This window comes from Lynx canadensis, chromosome C2 (genome assembly GCF_007474595.2).
Source record: "Lynx canadensis isolate LIC74 chromosome C2, mLynCan4.pri.v2, whole genome shotgun sequence".
Classification (NCBI taxonomy): Eukaryota; Metazoa; Chordata; class Mammalia; order Carnivora; family Felidae; genus Lynx; species Lynx canadensis.
Window position 1 is genome coordinate 130,887,798 of NC_044311.2, and position 15,123 is coordinate 130,902,920.

The following is a 15,123-nucleotide window of genomic DNA, read 5'->3' on the forward strand; positions in this document are numbered from 1 at the left end:
TGGGCTTATATGACATCTTAACAGAAGAACAATGCATTTTTGGAGAAATGACAAGACAAAGGAAAAACAACTTTGAGCTTTAGGGAAGCATATTGGGGGAAGGCAAATGTATTGGGGAACTAATGGAAGATAAAGGCTAGTTGGAAACATTTGTTATGTGGGTTCATCTGGTGCCATCTCTGGGCTGATAAGGATCTAGAGTTGTCTCTAGTGATTAACTTCTGTCCTTCCTGGTGGAGAGGAGAGGAGAGACATATTTACAATTTATGTCCTGCTTTTAGATAAATAGGGGGAGGGCATAGAGCTTTTCTTGTATCTGCTTTTTCTCAATTGCCCTCAGCTCAAAACAATCTTTATACCAAAGTGGCATATTTTGAGGTGGCATAGTCTGCTACCCTTTAGCAATCAAATTCATTTTTAGGATAATGAACTGCAGGATTTGTGGAGAAAGCACTAGAAGGAGAATGGGGAGACATCCAGTTTAGAATTCTCAAGATAATAATGCACCTATACTCTGTGTGTGTTTCTTAGGAACCATTTATTCTCAAGACTCAAAAGGCTAATGATGACTGCTGTGGAAAAATACTACCTTCCCAAAAGTGCTTATGGATTTAAAGATCATCTTAAATATACAGAAGCAGAAACACGCGAGCTGAAATATAAAGGAAGAGAAATATTAAGTGTTTTTGAAATTTGTGCGAAAAATTAAACATGCAGATGGATAAAGTGACTCAGTGAATGCAGCTGTTTAATATGGTGGAGTGGAGTGATTGATTGCTGCTTGCTGGAGCCCAGGGCTGAAAGCTATTTAGCCAAGCTGAGCAACATGAATTGTCTTATTACACGACTACAACAATTTGTGCCCTCAAATTTTTCTTCCTACACTTTATGGTAAGTTTTAGTCATGCGCTTAACTTGTGTAATAGTTATAAAGGCATGAAGCCTGTGGTCCAGTCTCAGAATGTACCGTTGTTAAAGAAAAACTCAGAAACTAAAAAGTCATTTCAAAATAATCAAATATCTTTATTTCTTTTTCTAGAACACCACAAAGAGAACACAAGTCTACAGCATGACTTTTTAAATCCATTTCTACTCTAGTTTCACACACTGCAGTTTCCCCCAGGTTTCTCATTTCCGAAGCTTCCTAAGAGCTTTCCCCAGACCCAGTCTGGGCCCTGTTTTTGTTTATTTGTTTGTTTGTTTTATTTCTACCACTTTCCTTCTGAATATGCATGACAGAAGTTCAGAAGAAACAATCTGGAAAAAGAGGCTTTTCCTCAGATGGCAGAAGGCATTGGGAGACACTCAGAAAGAAATGGCAAATCCTCTCCAGCAAGCAGGAATGAGACAATGGCGGGGAACATTCATATGAGTGATTTATCTATATTAGTAAATTGGACCAGAGTGAACCAAGTATGAGAAATAGGTTATACCAGACAAGAGGATCAAAGTGAGGTATGGGATAAGTTGACATATACTGTATAAGTTTAATCTTTGGTCTGATAAACTTTACCTCACTCCATTTTTTTTAAATTTATTTAGAGAGAGGGAGAGAGCACAGGTGAGGGAGATGGGCACAGGAAGACAGATTGAGAGAGAGAGAGAGAGAGAGAGAGAGAGAGAGAGAGAGAATCTCAAGCAGGCTCCACACTCAGTACAGTGCCCAACTCGGGGCTCGATGTCACAACTATGAGATCATGAACTGAGCTGAAATCAAGAGTCTGATATTTAATCAACTGAGCCACCCAGGTGCCCCTCACTCCATTTTTCATATTAGCTTGATGAGAATGAAGCATCTGAGGTATTTATTACATTTTCACTCACTTATTTGGATAAGGTGTGATTTTATTTTCCTCAAGTCTTTAGATGGGGAAATGAGGAAAGACAATTTGTAACAATAAAAAATAGTTAATATTTATTGAGTGCTTATTAAGGGCCAGCCATTTGGTACACAATATCTTATTTAATCCTCACAGAGACCTCTGACAATGTGCTGTTATCTCTACTTTACAGATAAAGGAAACTGGCTGTACACTGTTTAAATAATTTGCTCATGATGGTGGAGTCAGAATTTGAACCCAGGCGTTTTTAGTCAAGAGTTTATAATTTAACAGTTGTGTTGAGAATGTGTCGTAAACTTTTTCTTCCACATTAAGTCCTTGAAAGGGATGGAAGGAAGAGAAAAAGATCATAAAACACATTAAAGTTATTGTCGTCTTACTTCATGATACCTCCTCTGAGTTGTTAGCTTTTATAAAAATGAGACTAAAATTCTTATGAATATGAAAACTGGCTAATCTTAGAAAGACCTTTACTAATGGCTAATAGAATGAACTAGCATTAATAACATCTTTGGGAGGAAATAACTTTAAAGACTGATTTTAAATGAACAAGCATTTCTTGAATACCAGTTTTGCCCTGTATTTTGGAATTCAACAAGAAGTGTAAAACCTTGATCTTGTAATCTGGGATCACATATACAAAATACGTAGCACATTCCATTGTTTATAACAGGTCGATTAGTACTGATTCTCTTCCCTGTTCTCCTTTATGAATTAAGATCTAGTTGGGGAAGCATGACCAACATATGTGACATATACATAAACTAGTGAAATATGATTAATACAGGTGGTACAAACTATATTTTAAGTGGAAGTGAGCAGTTAGGTAAGACTTCCTAAGAGAAATGGGCACTGAATTGGGATTTTACCTCTGGGGAAGATTTACTTAGTTGAAAAGTTAAGAACTTACTTTAAGAAGATGAAACAATTTAAATGTATGTAAGATTAAATATGAGTTTAGGAGAACATTGAATGTATTTGATTGGCTGAGTTAGACTTCTTTCTTTAAGAAAAATCCCAAAAATTTCTAGCAAATGATATCATTTTAAATCCTTTCACTCACTAATTTGGGTTAAACACCATAATCACGATAAATGCTTTGGTGGCACATTATCTCAAGTGAATTAAACATTATGAGTGGAGACATCTGACCCCAAAAGAGATTTTGAAACAAAACAAAAGTACTTATCAAACGTTTGGTTCTACTCCCAAGAAATCTCAGAATCTGACTGAAGGGAAGTATTTTAAACATGTTTCTTAGGATAACAGCCTGGATTTTAGGAGTCTTCCAGGTCACTTGGAGAAGGGACTGTCAAGAAAAGAACATTATCTTAATATCTGATCAGGTATTATCCGTCCTTACAAATACAAACTTCTCCCCTTGTCCTGAAATATTAAATTGATCATCACATGCAACTTTCACTACTCAATATATTACCCTGGAAGTCACATACACATCGGAATGTACAGTTTGTGACAGTGATTAATGAAACACCAGTGCATTATGAGGCACCAACTGTCTGTCGCCACACATTTTTGTTAGTTTACAGTCTTGGCGTTTCTTCTGTATTTTTAAGGGAACGATTTTGTCAAACGAAAGCCTAAATCTTGGGAGTGACTTTTTAGTTTAGAAGAGAAAATTGGATCTTGCTAAAGCTGAGATGTATAGTCATTAGTCGTGCTGCAGTATATCTTGAAAAGACAACAGAATTACATCTCAACATTTATGCTGCCGTTCTGTATTATGGAAACTTGCAATATTCTGCATGATGCCTAGCACATTCCAGAGGAGAGAAGAGCCAAAGATGATAACATTTTAATGACATTAGGTCATATGAATTTATTTTTTACACAATGCACATTGGATAAAATATATAATCTTATTAGAGCTAATTGAAATCACATGCCAAAAATGGAACTATAGTTCATTGTCTTTAACTTGTCCAAGTGCCATTTAATACCAAAAATTTTCACAATTAACTTGATTACTTATATATTATATTTGGTACCTAGTGGGTATCAAATGGAACGATATATATTAAAATGTTCTGTGAATTAAAAAGCACAGAACAAAATACAAGACTTTCATAATAGCAGCTTTCTTGGACTCGTGTGTTTTAAGTGAAAAATGTGGTATACATGTGGTATTTTTTTCTTGTAAATCTTCGTTTGGCTATTTTAATGAGTGATTCCAAATTGTTGTCTTTATCCAATCTATTGGTGCTACAGCTTTCACAATAAAATATGAAGTGAAATAAAAAAGACCTAAAATTAAGATACTTTATTGATACTTTATTTTTTTTCCCTTCAAAATAACTTGGAAAGAAAGGTAAACACAACTAAAAATTCAGGCATAAACTGCTTAAAATGTACTTTATATATATTTAAAGGTAATACCGTAAGGTCGTTAATGCCTCATTTTGATCTCTGTAAATACATGGCACACAATGCTAAGAAATTGTCGGCACCCTGAGTCTTAATGTCATCAGCTTCTAAGGAATATAATCATTTCGAAGCACAACACAGAGAAAATGGCACCAGTGGTCATGACTGTGTGCAACAAGCAATAAAATTGACACCTTGGTCTTTAGATAAGACCAGCACACATTTATTGCTCTGAAATAAGTCAAATTCTTATGAACCCAACTTAAACTTAAAGGCATGTTTCCCAACACATTTAGGTTTGCCAGATTCCATGGCCCATATTTCTTTAACCTTGGCAAATCAGCCTATTGATCTTTCTCTTGCTACACCCTCACACATGGGTTTCTTCCAGTTCCACACTCTGGTTGAAGTCTTGTTGGCAGAGCATTCTGACCTTTGGGACACAGCCCTGGACACCCCGACCCTAGTGACCTGACCTCTTGGTAAAGGAACTTCTGACCTTTGGATCCCAGTCTTTCAGGATAGCTAGGAGGCAGTTCTCATTTGAAATCTGAAACCTGCCAATTTTGCAACCACCCGGTGAAGGTCACTGGGTTCTAGGTGGGCAGTATTTTTGCTTGATTAATAACACCAGCTGTGCCATTTTCTAACAGGAAGAACTGCTATACTGGTCTGAATGTAATTTCTGACTATTCGAAATTCTCCATTTATAGGAACTTCTGTCCTTAAATTCAAGGACTTAGTTAAAGGGGTAAGCAAACCCAGCGGGCAGTCCTCTTTGATGTGCAGGAGCTCAGATATGCAAAAGTCTTGATCAGCAAATGCTTGAAAAGTGCTTACTCTCCTCCCCTTGGGATTGGCCATTAACTCACTTCGAGGCATTCTCAAATAAAACTGTTTTTCTGGTTGCTTCAACTTCAGTCAATAAGTGGCTTTTCGTCAGCAAGTGTGAAAAACCCTCCACCCAAAATCGCCAACATGAACTCATTTAGCATTTGTTAGGGACAACCCTTTGGCATCCACATGGGTTCCCAGATACTATGGTCTTTTATTTGTTCTCTCTGCCTTCAAATTTCTTCCTGATTCAATAGAACCTATACATAACTGTGTTTGAAATCGTCAAAACTCACTTCATTTCATGACTCAAGAGCTTTCACTGGGGACCATGTTCTCACCATGTTCACCACCACGTGGTCATTTTCTCACCATTATTTCTCAGCATTATTATTATTTCTCAACATACTCTCCTTCAATATGTTTCAGTGTTGCTTATCTACTCCTGGTATCGTTATTTTTACCTCCAGTAATTTTTTCCCCTTCGTTCCATGACCTCCATTTGCATTACACCATTAAAGTTTAAAATCCCCTTCCTCCAGAAACTCTGACTTGGTTCATTTACATGTGACCCATCCTCTTCCTATTCATTACATCCTCAATACAAATATATGAAATTTTACTTTATTCATAGGTATGTGAAATTTAACTATATTAGATTTAAGCTATTCTTTAAAAATAATGACAATATTAACTTCCATTTTCCAAGACTCACCGCATTCCTTCACATGGCACTTTTTGTCATAGCAACAGCTTTCTGATACAGATATTATTTCTTTTAGAGAGGAGAAAACTGAAGTTCCAGGAAATTCCATAAGGTCACCTAAGTAATAAGTATAGGGTTGAATGTGAACTCAGATTTATCTAAAAGCAGAACATAAGCACTTAATTACTCATGTTGTACTTCAATACCTAACATTAAACACCTAGTAGGGGCCAGACTAAATGCTGGGGAGAGTAAGAATGGAGTTCCAGCCTGCCCCCGTGGGCAAAGAGATAAATGGTGAAATGTGTTGCATTACCTAGGTAAATAAGGAAGACTCACCAAAGAAGGTGACAGATCTGAATCTGAAATGAGAAGAAGGAGCTTGTCAGGCCAACGAGGGAGCGGGTGGCTCTCCAAGTGAAGGAGGTACAAAGTGTAGAAGCAGGAAGGGTCTTGATGCCCTTGAGAACACAGGAACTTGGGTCAAGATTAGTCACAGAGGAGGCTTCAGAGGCAAAGAGGTTCATATCCCAAAGGGCTTGTGGAAAGTCTGAGGAGGTTGGACTTTATCCTCTGACATCTGGTTGCCTTTGTAACTGTACTTTCTGCATGATTCTCTCTCCTGATTAAATTGTAAAGGCTGTGAGGACAGGGTCATTATCATCTCAATTGTTTGTATTCCCACCAGGATGATCCTTCAAGCAGAAAGGGATCCATCTGGCCATTGGAGACCTTGGATTCCTTGACGTTTTTGCTTAGTGTAAACCTGGTACCATCAAGAAGTACTATGTACCCTTATTCTGGCAAGTGCTAGATGGCCTCTGAGCGTGTGGAGTCCCTATTCCAAAAGTTAGGTGACTATTGTTTAGTGATTGATGCTTATGGAATCTGTATTAAAGGTGTGATATAAAACAAAATGTGAGAGAGGCTTTGAGAGAGTGAAAATGGAGGGGATGAAATGGAAATATACATCAAGAAACAAAACAGGGAGCGAAGGGAGGGAAAGACATCATTTATCAACACTTACCAGCTTTGCTTTGGAGAGGGACACTGTTTTTATTCCCATTAAAATAAGATCACTCCTCTGCACTAGGTCAGTGTGAAAAAAAAAGGCTTCAGAAAGGAAGTAATGTAAGTTGAAAAGTGAGAGGGAAATCAGAAAAAAATCCAAGGGTTGGACCAGTAATTCTGTGAAGGGAAGTTTAATGTGGGTGTGTTTTTAATCTGTCATAGAGATATTATCCCTTCTTGCTAATGAAAGGGATGGGTGGTCTTAAAGATATTTATAACCTTGTAGTTTGGGACCCATGCTGTTTTAACTGTAAGAGATTTCTTAGTGCTGTATGTTAAAAGACCCCAGAAAAGACAGAGTCGTAGCATTCCAGAATGCACCCTGACCATCCACCTCACATGGGACGAAGGTGTCTTTGACATTCAAGTTCCTGGCAGGCTTGATTGTAGGAAATGTGACCATTGTCCCCTTGTACTCTGGAGTCTCAACACAGTACTATGTAGTAATGCAAACTTGGGAGGTCACAAGAGAGGGAATCAAATGTGGCTAAAAATAATAAAGAAAACTGAAATAGCGGTGTAGAATTCCTTCAATGACAAAATGATATACAAAGGTTTGAAATTCAATAAATTAAACCAGGGAAAGCAAATGTTTAAAGGATGCTTATATTCTGCTTGGATTGAGACAGCTATTCTACTGCTCAGAAGTAATGTGACCCTGGGAGCACCATCAAAACTCTGGCCTCTGTTTCTTCATCTATAAGAGAGGAGAAAACATGGCACCTCCTTTTCTGCATTCCTACGAAAATTAAATATGTTGCGGGGCACAGAGAACTTGGAACAGTGTTGGCATGCAGAAAGTCCTCACTAAATGTTAGCCATTACTTTTATTCTTTTTGAGCCTATAAATCTCTTGCAACAGTATAACGATTTATAAAAGAGGTGTCATTTGAGTGTCTAATGCAATTGTTTTCAAGATGATTAAGATGATAGTTTGAACAGATTTATGTATTTAATTTTTGTAGTAGCTGTGTGTTGGTACCAGGTGTTTGAATTTTCTCTCTCTCTAAGAATATATATATTCTTCTGCCCTTTTGTCTTACCCCCAAGGCAAATAGTAGCATGTACAGAAAGAGGAGAGGGCTGACCACTACACTATTAAATTTAACACACACACACACACACACACACACACACCCATTCTAAAACAACATTTCTCAACACATGGCACTCTGTACATCACTCATGCTTTCCCTTCAGCTGCCAAATCAGGAAAAATGGGGGGTGGGGGGTGAGGGGTGGTAAGCCCAGGAACCTACACTTTAACTTGCTAAGTGGTGATTCTCATGCATAAGAAAATTTGGACTAAATGTCTTTGAATTTTACATTGAACTAATGCTGAGTAATCAAAGTTTTATATGTTCTGCTTTATAATATCTATTTGACACTTAAATACATAAATTCCAAGTTCCAATTCTTTATAGTAAATTTATTTGTTCCTTTTTACAAATTAGACTCTTTTGGTGGCAGGTGGAATGCAAGGGTCTAAAAAAGCAGGAAGACGTGTTTATGGGTTTAATCCTTAAGACTGTTCCACCAACCTTATCGGGGTTTATGCAATGCTGGTCTGATGATATGGTTATTTTCCTCTTAAAGACCAAAAGGAAATGTGTCCTATAGCTCAGCAGAGGTGGATTTCTGTGCTGAGCTTAATTTCTGTGTCTCTGCATGATTTTGTCTCTGGGCCATCTCCTGTGGAAATGTTTCCAAGATGAATATTTGCCTCAAGGCCCTCTTCTGATAGCACCGCCAGCACGAACATCGAACATCGGCCCTCCAAACAGCCACGGCACTTTGCACAGAAGCCTTCAAGTTCAGAAGGAACTGTCTTTTATGTGTCTCATGAATATGGTCTAACCGTTCCAAGCTCTCCTCTCCGACCTTTGTCCTATTTAGTGGAGTTCAATTGTCTTCCACATTTATTTAAGCTAATGATAGAAGCATTAAGCAAAAGTTGAAAAAAGGGACAAATGGATTCATCATGAAAATGCACTGTGCCATAAAAAAGTCCATACACCAAGATGCTATTCACAGTGGGTAGTAAATTTATGAAACTCATTGCCTCAAGGTATTATATTGGCTATTATATATAAATAGGCTCAAGAAGGACTATAGCAGGTTATTAAACAAAATTGGGATGCCAGAGGCAAAAGTGGCAGGCTCATCTCTTACCTTCGGGAACATTGTGGAAGTTGGCGGAACATTGCTTAGTGCCTCAGTCGTAGAAGTGCTTAACTGGGGTGTATTAGTTTTCTGTGGCTGCTGTAACAAATTACCACAGACTTGGTGGCTTAAAACAACAGAAATTTATTGTCTCACACTTCGGGAGGCCGGAAGTCTGAAATCAAAGTATTGTATCCACAGGGCACGGTCCTTCCAGGGACTCCAGGGAGGAATCCATTCGTCTTTCGGCTTCTGGTGCTTGCCTTGGTATTCCCAACTCTGCTTCGGTCTTCACAACACATTCTCTGCTGTGTGTCTGTCTTACAAATATACACGAGATTATATTTGTAATCCAGGCTAAGCTCTGCCTGAGATTCTTAACTTAATCGCATCTTTTGCCATATATGGTAATATTAATATTCACAGGACCCAGGGATTAGGATGCGGGCATGTCTTCCTGGGAGCCACTGCAGGGGGGCATCCTTATTTTAAGCACGCTAGAGTTCGTCTTATTCCTCCTGTGTCTCTGCAGTCAGGGGGCTACTCCTCTCCAAACAAATAGTTTTCATCACAGGACTGTCAACTTTAACTTTATGTCATTGTCCTCTCCATTCCCTGCATCATATCAAGTGGTGGCTCTCTGCTGGATGCTGGTAAGTTGTTAAATGAAAACAAGAGTAACTAAATATGTTTGAGAAACATTAGATCTAAAGGACACTTACCAGACTTCTCAGAGGCTTCCTATGCCGAGAGTCTTTGCGATGTTCCCAGAAGACAATATAGTATGTTCATTTCCTGTACTCTCAACCACAAACTCCCTAGCTAGTGTTCCTTAGCATACACTTTAAGAAACTATGCTTTAAAACTAATGCTTACAAGGGGAACCTGGGTGGCTCTGTCCGTTAAGCCACCGATTTCAGACCATGATCTCATGGTTCCTGAATTTGAGCCCCACATCGGGCACTCCTCTCTCAGCGCAGAGCCCATCTTGAATCCTGTCTCTGTCTCTCTGCCCCTCCCCCACTCATGGTCTCTCTCTCTCTCTCTCTCTCTCTCTCTCTGTCTCTGTCAAATTAAACATTTTTTGTAATTAAAAAAAATAAAACTAATGCTTATAAGAATAATATTCAATCAAACTTTGTTGGGTTTTTTAAAAATATTTTTTAATGTTTGTTTATTTTTGTGAGAGAGAGAGCACGAGTAGGGAAGGGCAGACGGGGCAGGGGAAGTGGGGGGAGGGGGTGGGACAGAGCATCTGAAGCGGGCTCTGCACTGAGAGGAGTGAGCCCGATGCCGGGCTCCAACTCTCGAACTATGAAATCATGACCCGAGCTGAAGTCTGATGCTCAACCAACTGAGCCACCCAGGCACCCCCGTTGTTGCTTCTCCTTTGGGGGACAGATGTAGGTCTACGAGCCCTCCTGGTTGTATTTACAAGTTGTGATTGCCTCATCATTATTTTCATTGTTACAAAATGAGCTTAGTTGTTGACATAAGTTCTTTCTGCATTTGAGCAGATATTCTTTCTTTTGTGTTTTGCATGAAAGTCCATAACTTTCCCTGGAGCCATCCAGCTACTATAATATAAACATATCCACAGTCCAAGAAAAACTGTATATAGGCTTCTGGAATTTTGCTGGCTCATTCTGGGTCAAGAGCCAGTGCTGCCTGTCAGAAACTCCCGTGTACTCATTTTGACTCTTTCAAGTCAGGCTGCCAAGTTTACATCTTTTAGAGACTGAGCAAATCTTAAAAAGAGCACTACACCTATTCCCCTAACATCTTTATATTTTTCTCTTGGAGTCAGATAAGAGAAGATGAATACTATTTTATCACAATAGGGTTGTTATATTTTTAAGTCTTTGAGTTTTCTTTTATTTTAAAAGTTTTTTGTAACTGCCTTTATATTTTTGTCATCTGGTCATTCAATACATAAATATTCTGATGTATCAGCACCTGAAGCAGGTCTGGGATCGAGAATGATATGGAAATCTAGTTGAGATCCTTCCCTGGCTTTAAAGGTGCTCTCGGTTTAGTGGAGGGTATGCAGCATGAGAGAAATGTATATATAATGAAACACACTCAAGTAGCAGCGTGAGAAATATGTGATAACGGTGAAGAGGAGAGAAAATGAACTCTGCTTGGGAAAGTTTTGCAAAAGTAACGTTTATACCCATTAACTGTGGAAAAAGACAATCCAGGATGCAAAAAAAAACCACAATATATTTGGGGGAACAGAGTCATGGATGGGTCCGGTGTACTTGGGGAGTAGTAAGAAGTATAGAATTACCAGACAGGGTAAAAAACCTATAGAACTGGAAATAGAGAAGTCGAAGACGTGGGCCAAGTGTCTACTTGGGAGGAATCTGATCGCCCTGCCAAGAAGCTTAAACATCACTGTGCAAGAAATTGGGAGCTTTGGGAGAGTTTTACACAAAGGAGGGACATGATGAAAGTTTGATCTTAGAAAGATAATTCTGGGGGCGCCTGGGTGACTCAGTGAGTTGAGTGTCGGAGTGTTAGTTTCGGCTCAGGTCATGATCTCAGATTTCATGAGTTTCAGCCCCGCATCAGGCTCTGTGCTACTTGTTTGCTCTTCTCTCTCCCCCTTCCACCTCTGTCCCGCCTTCTCTCTCTCTCTCTTTCTTTCTTAGTAAATAAGTAAACTAAAAAATACATATTTTTTAAAAAGAAAGACAATTCTGAAAGTTAGCTCACATGGTAGATTTCTTTAAAGGGAACAACCTGCCTGATTATTGGTAAAGAAACTTAGTAATACTCTGTTGAAAAGGTGAACAGGGCTTGGACAAAGACGGTGGCATTTGAAAGAGAACTAACAGGATTTATTGACCACATGACTGATAGTCCAGTGAATGAGGAAGCAGCTGAGGCCAACTCCAAGACTTCTCTGTCTCAGTCATTTGGGCCGATGGTGAAGATAATAAACAGGAGAGTCAAGGAAAGGCATTGCCTGGGGGTGAGTTCGTAAGTGGAAGTACATAGAGAAATACCAGGTTGTAAGCAGGGAGGCCAAGAATCTGGTCTTTTGTGGTAGAATACGGATTAGTTCCATCAGCCTCCATTCCAGCCCTTTTCAACGTGTCTAGCTGTCCCATATCCCATATTGTGCTATGATGCAATATTGCTAAAAATCTACCTTTCCCAGACTTCCTTGCAGATATTCATCAAACGTACACCCCTGAGTTTTGGAAGGTGGAAGTGGACATCCTGAGGTGGATACCAGCTCTTTCCACTGGCAACCATGACCTTGGGTGTTTGTTACTTCTGGGGCAGCTATAGTAGAGTTGTCACTGTCCAGTCTTTAGCCTGACGGTGTTGAAAGGCAGTTTGGGGACATTCGGTGTGTTGGCAGAGATTGTGGAAGAGGTAGCAGAGTGGCTCTGGAGCTAGCAGCCTTCTGCTTCTCCAGTCTCTTGACCATCACAGAGGCATTGTCTCCCATGGAAGTACCAATAATGTTGTTCTGGGAGGAAATTTAGGGTCCATTCCTCCATCTTTCTACAAATCTTAAAGCACCAAGATCTTCTTTTTTTAACCTACCTGGAAATGGTACCAGTTATCTTCATCTGATGTCTAATTCACCTTTCAAATGGAAAGAGACTTTATATGAGAATTCCTTAAATACTGTTCTTATAAAATCATTACGTATGTTTGACATTCTGCATTGTTGACTGTTACTGACAATGTGCTGTCTTCTCAGTTGTGGGGTTAAGGCAGACATGACCTTGTTTTAAACTCCTTTGAGTGCCCAGGGCCTAGAACAGTGCTTTGTACTTGGTGGTGGCCAATAAACCTGTTAAGTTTCATTGCATTTAATTGAATTGAATGAACAATTTGTGCTCTCCTAATAGTGTCATATAATACAGTTGGCAATCTCCCTAAGTCTGATAGTTGTTTTATATGATAAATTGCCCATATTGTTAGTATCCAAAATGCTTTGATCTTAAATTTTTTTAGAATTCTCAAATGCATGCCATCTGGCTTCAGTGACTCATGGAAATTTAATGTCTTGAGTTGTATTCACCACCTGTTGTTTCTTTTTTTATATTTATCTAGTGAATCATCTTTGTTTTCAATGAAAAGTATTCTTTAGTAAAAATTCTACAACTATCCTGTCAGTGATGATCACTGATTGAGGGATACAGAGAAACAATTCAACCTTCACTGACCCTTAAATGCTCCTGTCCTCTCCCGTAAGTATGTGATTGCATTTTGAGTTCTTTAAGAACAACCAGACAGAGATCACTTTCAACCCTCAGACGAAGAATCAGACGATTCTTTTTTTTTTTATTTTTATTTTTTTTTTAATTTTTTTTTCAACGTTTATTTATTTTTGAGACAGAGAGAGACAGAGCATGAACGGGGGAGGGGCAGAGAGAGAGGGAGACACAGAATCGGAAACCAGGCTCCAGGCTCTGAGCCATCAGCCCAGAGCCCGACGCGGGGCTCGAACTCCCGGACCGCGAGATCGTGACCTGGCTGAAGTCGGACGCTTAACCGACTGCGCCACCCAGGCGCCCCAGACGATTCTTATAGAAGAGTGTTTTTTCCCCCGTATATTTCACCTGACTTTGTTATAGCGTCTCTTGCATTTCAGCAATATTCATATCTGGTATTCTACGCCAATGTTACTGCCTCTTCCACGTGTTGTATTTTTTTCTTATGGACGTTTAATACTTTTAATATTTTCTATGGCAGGGTGGCTTCAAAAGGCTCCCCACACATTTCTGTATACTAGATCAACTAGAGGACATATAAGGGATATAGATTCCCTTTCCTAAACTTGTAGCAAGCAACAGAAACCCAGCTCGGACTGGATAAAAGGATTTTAAAAAGCCCTGAGTAGAGAAGACTTCAGACATAGTGCACCTGGATTTCTTGTTCCATTTCTTTGTGATTTTCTTGGTTCTGCTCCTTCTGTGTTGGCTTCATCTTTAGGTTTCTCCATAGTTGCAAGACAGCCATGAACAACATCAGGAGTTATACGCTGCCTTGTTACATCCATTGAACAGAATTCCTGGCTTTGATTTCTTTGGGCCACCCTCTAATAGGGAGGGTGGATCCATTCTTGGAATAAACTGCATGAGCTGTATTTCATGAGTGTTACCCAATGAAGGAAACCTGAAGGAATTTCAGGAAGGAATCTATGCAATCTCTTCTTCCCATGACCCAGGTTTGCCACGGTCTGATCTAGACTCCAGGAGGCCATTTGGGCATATTTCCCAGTATCCTCAAGGTCAGAATAACTCCTATTATATATTGTGGCATCATTTTTACTGTATCTATTTTTCCTGTTTCCTCTGTAAACAGTGCAAAGCTTGAGGGCAGATTTCATCTCTTTTATACTTTTGTTATTGATGCTAGCCAGCTACAACGAAGGACTCCTCACTGTAGGAAACCAAAAAATGCTCATTATCTACTACCATTTTGATTATATGGCCTTAGAATAATGCAATTTTTAGCTTTATTTTGTATAATTCTTGACTTAGGCTTTACCTCTTGGGTCATGTTGAGCCAGAAATAGGAAACGAATCACTAAACACATATTAAGTCTTACTGTATGCCAGGCATTTGGTGGGAGCTTGAATGGGGAAGATAGCAAGCACATGTAGGATAGTATGTGTAGTATCTCATTAAAATATTTCAAAGCAAAAGCACTGGGAACCTATTTCCCAGATCTGTGCCTCTCTGATCACTTTTGGAATTCTCCTTACTCTCTTTGGTGCTCTTCCCAGATTCCCAGTGCTATTTTGTGGGTTGCCCCATGTCTCTGTCTTTCTACAGCTGCAACTCACCGCCAGCTCTGGGAGGGCTCCTTTATCTACCTGTTCATCAAGCCATTATGGAGCACCGATGAGGATCTCCAGATAGCTGAAGCACATGACTTGTCTTTGGGACTTTACCATTCAGCAGAAGTCTTACATGCAAATAATAATGTGATGTGTGCCAGTATACAAATAAGCATTGGATCTAATCCAAGCTTCCAGAAGAAGGAAGTCAAGGCAACTTTCCCTGTGACCATGATGACTATGGATTAAAAAGGTAAAAGTCAGGTGAAAAAACATTGCATTTAGAGGGAACAGCATTGCCAGAAGCCATGTG